Source organism: Jatropha curcas, chromosome 9 (genome assembly GCF_041381405.1).
Source record: "Jatropha curcas cultivar XTBG-Jc1 chromosome 9, XTBG_Jcur_1.0, whole genome shotgun sequence".
In the NCBI taxonomy this organism is placed as follows: Eukaryota; Viridiplantae; Streptophyta; class Magnoliopsida; order Malpighiales; family Euphorbiaceae; genus Jatropha; species Jatropha curcas.
The window spans coordinates 11507409-11513810 of record NC_143159.1 but is presented as its reverse complement, the minus strand read 5'-3'; the positions used below and the strand labels follow the sequence as shown (position 1 = coordinate 11513810).

General features: G+C 39.6%; 1 long non-coding RNA gene across 1 annotated transcript; it reads left to right on the top strand.

Annotated features, from left to right (window-relative positions):
- The first annotated feature begins 305 nt into the window (after positions 1–305).
- Positions 306–2365, top strand: LOC149493634 (uncharacterized). Its single transcript, XR_016322392.1, has 3 exons — positions 306–408; positions 479–545; positions 2186–2365. It is a non-coding gene; the product is annotated as an uncharacterized LOC149493634 (long non-coding RNA).
- The last annotated feature ends 4037 nt before the right edge of the window (positions 2366–6402 follow it).

Sequence of the window (6402 nt, the reverse complement as noted above, 5' to 3'; positions counted from 1 at the left end):
TGCATAGAGTCGAGTCGAGTTGGGCCGAACAAGAACCCGGTTCGAGCCATTTAAATCCAGAGTGGGGTAGAATGGGATGTAACTTAAATAAGTAAAAGAAGTGGACTTACTTGAATGAAACAAAAAGATCAAAGTATAAGGAGTAGGACTTACTTGCACTAAAATATAAAGTTTAGGTATTAAAATGTAACATATGGAAAATATAGGTACTATTTGGTAATTTTTAACACACAATCAAAGATAAATTTGGACTACACGAGACTTCCATTTCAGTTTGTCTTCTTCATTTTCTTCATCTTCATCTTCAACGTCTTCTTCATCTCCTTTCATCTTTCTCTTCATCTCCTTCCTTTCTCCATCCATTTTCATGTGATTTAAACACTAAATTCAACCTAGAACTCTATCCAAGTAAGTAGCCCTTCTTGATTTTCATACTTTTGTGATATTTTAGATGATTTCTAAGAGTTATTATGTATAGGAGAGGGGAACTCAAAGTTGGAAGAAAAGGAAGCTAAGAAGAGGATTTAAAGCTCTTTTGGTTGAAGGTTTGATATCTCTTTTAGTTTTTCACATTTTCTTGCATGAAAACTTGTGTAGTGTGTTGATAATGAAAACATATATTGCTGAATGTTGAATTAGAGGTCTGTAAATGGTGATAAAGCATGGTATGAATTGAATGAATGAAGTAGATATTGATTTCATGCTGAACCCAGTTTGTTGGACCATTGACCAGTAACTTCACCCTGATTTTGACTCTATTTAACGATGGAATTAGGAAGTGGTATAAAAGAGTTATTTGTTCCTCTATGTTTTATCTGTCCATGAGTTTTTGAATCACCTAATTTGGAGTTATAAATTGAGAGATATGACCAAAATAGTACAGACTGTGCAGGCTGGAAATCAACAATCTGGACGGACTGGAAGTTGCTCATTTCGGTAAATATTTGCCTACCTTACCAACGTAATTAAGAGATGTGGTAGAAGACAAATTTGTAGCCTAATGTGTTAGCTAACCATAGAAGGCAGAATCACCTAAATTGGAGTTATATATTGAGATCTGTGACCAAAATAGTATAACTTGTGCAGGCTGGAACCCAACAGCAGGGCAGACTGACAGTTGCTACTTGAGCTCAATGTTGGACTACCTTACCGACGTAATTAAGAGATGTGGTAGAAGACAAATTTGTAGCCTAATGTGTTAGCTAACCATAGAATGTAGAATCACCTAAATTGGAGTTATAAATTGAGAGATATGACCAAAATAGTATAAACTGGGCAGGCTGGAAACCAACAGCAGGGCAGACTAGCAGTTGCTACTTGAGCTCAATATGTGACTACCTTGCCAACGTAATTAAGAGATGTGATAGAAGAAAAGTTTGTACCTTAAGATGTTAGCTAACCATAGAATTTAGAATAACCTAAATTGGACGTATACAGAAAGAGTTATGATAGGATTTGTGAAACATGTACAGGTTGTCTGGCAGATTTCAAGAACACATTAGAAATGATGTTGGAATGCATATGTAGATTCATTCACCCGAAAATTATTACTGCATTTTACCTTCTAAGTGAACTTAATTTAAACTAAGAATTTCCTTAATCTGAATGGTAAAATTTAGTTACATAAACATTAGTAAGAATTGCATCGCGGGTGCAATAGCTAGAGTATTTCCATGCAAGTTACTTTATACATTATCAATGGTATGCATTATTCCTCATTAGATATTTTCTAAATAATTCCTGTATTATCACAATACACATAATATGCTCCATTAAGGTTAGGCAGAAACCACGTAGATAAGACTATGTCGCGACATAGGATAGCAGATCTGCGCCCCATACAGTTTGGTACTCCAGCTACAGGCTGTTGAGTGGATATGATTTATATACGGGCCATAACAGCCCAGCCATACAGTATTCATCCAGTTTCATACAGTTCATACAGTTTTTCTTATCACTTTGGTTTCACTATAACCTTATGGAGCCATGCAGTTATGTGATTTATTATTTATAAAGTATACGATGCTTAATAAAAGTTGCAAAATTTATACAGCATCATGAACAGCAGGTAAAATCATGAAAGTATAATGATATGTGTGCTTATATGTTTATTGTTTTATTTCTTATTAAATTGAGATATCCACTGAGCATTATTTGCTCAGCGAGTTATTTATTTAACTCGTAGGTTTCGAGACTGGACCGTAGAGAATCAGCTTACAACTGCTGCAGTTCATCTGTGGAAGACTCAGTCTTCAGGGTAGCTACTCATTTGGATATTTTGATTCTGTCTATCCTTATCATGGCATGTACAGGGCACACAGTTGGGCCCATTTCATTTTGAAAATTAGTATCATGTCTTGTAAAAATATTAAGTACGTATCTATATTTTCCTAATGTAAAAAGCAACAGCTTGACATCATAATCAGCATACAACATGATATTAGCATGAAAGGACATAGGTTCAACCAGATTGTAGCGTCTCAGCTCGGTTCATTTGAGTTAACGGGTGGACCGGGAAGGGATGTTACAGAAGGTATGCAGCAGTTTAATTTTAAATTTTTTACTACGATTATACTATTTTTGTGCAATTACAGGGCAAAATCAAACCATCTAGAGTTATCAACAATCAAAAGTTAACAAATCAAGGTCTAAACACAGCCAAGAAGAGATTAATCTTAAGGTTCAAGGCAAGTTAGGGTTTCTGGCGTCTCAAACAGCCGCGTCACGCAACTGTTCTCGCAAGAACAGCTGCGTCACGCAACTGTTCATGGAAGAACAGCCGCGCCACGCAACTCCTACCTGCGTGACGCGACTGCCGACGCAAGCGCAAACAGTGAAAAATAATCCTATTACTACAGTTACGGATCAAAAGCAGTAAAAACAGAAAATTGAAGAAATTTTGTACTTACCTCGGATCGAAAGCCACGCATCTGACTCGTTTCGTACCGGACTGGAAATTCCGAACCCGGCAACGGAAGGAGCTGCAATGGTTGCGTCCCGGGGGTTAGCGGGTTCCGGCTCACCGGCACCGGCTCACCGTCAAATGTAGGAATATCAGGCAGGGCCCCGAGAATCTCCATCTCCGGAGTATAGGCAGAAGCAGGAATCTCTGAGATTTGAGACATCTTTTCGGTTGAACAGTTCAGAGAATTTCCAATTGCTTAGGGTTTGTGAATAAGTGAAATTGAATCGACTGAGAAGGAAGATACTTATAGTAAAACCAGATGGGTCGAAGCTCGTTCAACTGGGCCCGACAAGAGCATTGGGCCCATTATCCTTTTTAAGCCCGACAGGCCCACAAGGCCCATTTCAAAAGCTCACAACGACCCGTTCCGGCGACATGACGTTGATGTACGGCTCGTATACGGCTGCAAACTTTCATCAACTCACCGCACCGGGGTCAGGAGCATTAAATTGTCCATATTACCCTCAGGCCAACCGGTGATGGTTTTTCGAAGCCGATAGGTCCCGCTGATTAGTGATGGTGCATTGCGAAGCTAGTCAGAACAATTTCAAAACAGTGATGATGTATTGCGAAGCTGTTTCAAATCTTCTTCCCCAGTCAATGATGTTGAGTTGCGAAGTTGACCAGGGTAAAACCGACATCTTTCGGGCCGATCAAACCGAGCCTCGAGGATGCCTTTTTCTAAACCGACTGGAGCCGACAAAGCCGACCAAACCGAGCTAAGTAGGTGGCCAGATCAAAGCTCTTCAAGCCGATCAAACCGAGCTTCGAGGATGCCCCTTCAGATTCCATGGGAACCAACGAAGCCGATCAAACCGAGCTGAGAAGGTGACCAAACATTCAAAGTCCTTCAGGCCGATCAAACCGAGCCCCGAAGGTGTCTTCCAAGCCGATCAAACCGAGCTTTGAAGTCATTCACATGTTGGATGGAAACCGACGAAGCCGATCAAACCGAGCTTAGGAGGTGACCAGATGATCAATTCAGCATCTTTCCAAGCCGATCAAACCGAGCTTCGGAGATGATTGCCTGATAGAAGGCGCGTCAATGGACCACTTTAACATTAATCGTTTATACAATTAATGATAAAGTGGGGGGGCAAACTGTTGACGCGTAATTTTATGCCTCCACCTGACCCGATGATGATATGAGGACAAAGGATGAGGCTTCACAATAAACCAGAGGTGTCTGAATCAAAAATCGAACCAAACCGCCCAAAGGAGCCTGACCCATGTTAGGGCTGCGTCACGCAGCTATCACCTGCGTGACGCTACTTTTAGCTGCGTCACGCAGCTCTAACGGGTCTGACACCCTTGGCGCGCGCACGTGCAGTGGCCTGCACTGTTTGTATGGATACGCGGCAACTGTACGAAAAGTAAGTCGCGTCACGCAGGCTTACGGGTGCGTCACGCAGCTCCTACCTGCGTGACGCGACTGTCCTGTCGCCCTAACCATATAAATACTGCATTACACAGCAAAAACGGGACCTTTTCAGAGACTTTGAAAACTCTTCTTATTTTCTCTCAAAAAAGACTAAGGGATTGAGACAAAAAAAAAAAATGACTGTGGCTAGGGTTTTCCTCAAAGACTCCAGTGAGTAACCTTGAGGAAGATCAAGCTATTAGGCACATAGATTGAAAACTTAAAAAAAAAAAAGACATAAAAAAGAGTAAGAGAGAAAGAAGAGAAAAGAAAGGTTTTTATTGTTAAGATTGGACGTTGAATCTTCTTGGAATCGTGAAGCTTCATCCTTAGATCGACCATATCGTATGCAATCCTCAAATCTGAGGGTTAGGTAATCATCTAAACCCTTTTGATTGCACTTTTCTTTAACTAGTTATTTATTTGTGAAAATCCCATTTTCTTAGTATTTTAGTTAGTTTGGTTTTGATTAAACCACATTTCGCCCATATTTGAGTATTTCTGAATCATATTAAATCTCTGTTAACAAGAAAGAAACGTAAAAAAAAATAGTTTGAATGGTAGTTGTGGACCAGAGCAGCCGCGTCACGCAGGTACTACCTGCGTGACGCGACTGTTCATGTCCAAAAGTCTTTAATATGGATTGGACTACCTGCGTAATGCAGCTATTCGCAAACCCAGGATACTTTTGTATTTAATGTGATGTTTTGGATGAATAATCAATAAAACTGAAAATATTAATAAGTCGTGAATAGTTCTGTCACGCAGCTAGGAGTTCCGTCACGCGACTGTTCTTCATAGAACAGCCGCGTGACGCAACTGTTCCAATTTCCAGTAGCACAATAAGAGTTGCACCACGCGAGTGTTCTTCATAGATTACCCGCGTGACGCGACTGTTCTAAAAGTTCCAGGATGAATGAAGGGAGTCGCGTCAAGCGACTGTCCCTTATGGGACACCTGCGTGACGCAACTGTCTCATGATTTCAGTGTATTTTACTTATTCCACCGTAATTTCATACAATTAAACAGATTTTAATTTTAACTCAGAAAATGATCAAACATGGGCAAATTAAGATTTAATCAAATCAAATCAACTAATTATTAATGATTTTGAGGTTTTAGGATTTACTTCTTTTTACTTATTGCTTATCATATTATCAAATTCGGTTTGTGGCCCGCCTTTAACCATAAGGCAAGAGCGGGTCTTTTCTTTTATTTTAGTACGTGTTATGGATGGATGGTGGATGATATATCTTATTTGTTATGAATGCAATGGACGAAATTAATTGGGACGGTTAATTAATTTTCCACATAGGAGCTCGGTTCGATTTATTCGGGTTGGGTTTAAATAATTGGCTTTTCTAAAATAAAATCAAATTAGAAATCGTAGGTTAAAAGAGGCCGATTTTTCCGGGCGTCGGCTTCCAACGGGCCGACGTACCCAATTCCCTTACCTAGAATCTCATAGGTTCGCCTGACCAGTTTTCTAAAACAAAAGGCCTTGAATAAAATAGGTTAAAAATGGAGTCACTTTTGTAAAGTAAAATCAAAAACGGTCTCATTGCCGAAATAATGGGTGGCGACTAAAAAACAATTTATAAGACCGATTCATCAGCATCGCACATCCAAAAGGGTTTTATCACTTTTTTTAATAAAGTATTCAAGTACACCAAATAAAGAAAAATCTTCGATCTTTCTCCGGGGGGAAAACAAAGAGGAAAGCATAAGCAACCGAAAACACGGAGATGACTATATTGTGGAGTGGTTTTGTAAAGAATGTGAGTGGGTGATGCATAGCTTAAGAGTTTAGTGGGAAGAATATTTAGGTGGTAAGTAGGCATAGCTAATGCATGATGCCAAAAACTAGATGGAATAGAAGAGTGCAACAAGAGGGTACGAACCATATTGTTTATTGTTTTTATTTTCCTCTCTGCTTTGCCATTTTGGGACGAGGTATATGGACAGGAAAAGTGAAAAATAATACCATTTGTTTGGCAAAAATCATGAAATGACTAAT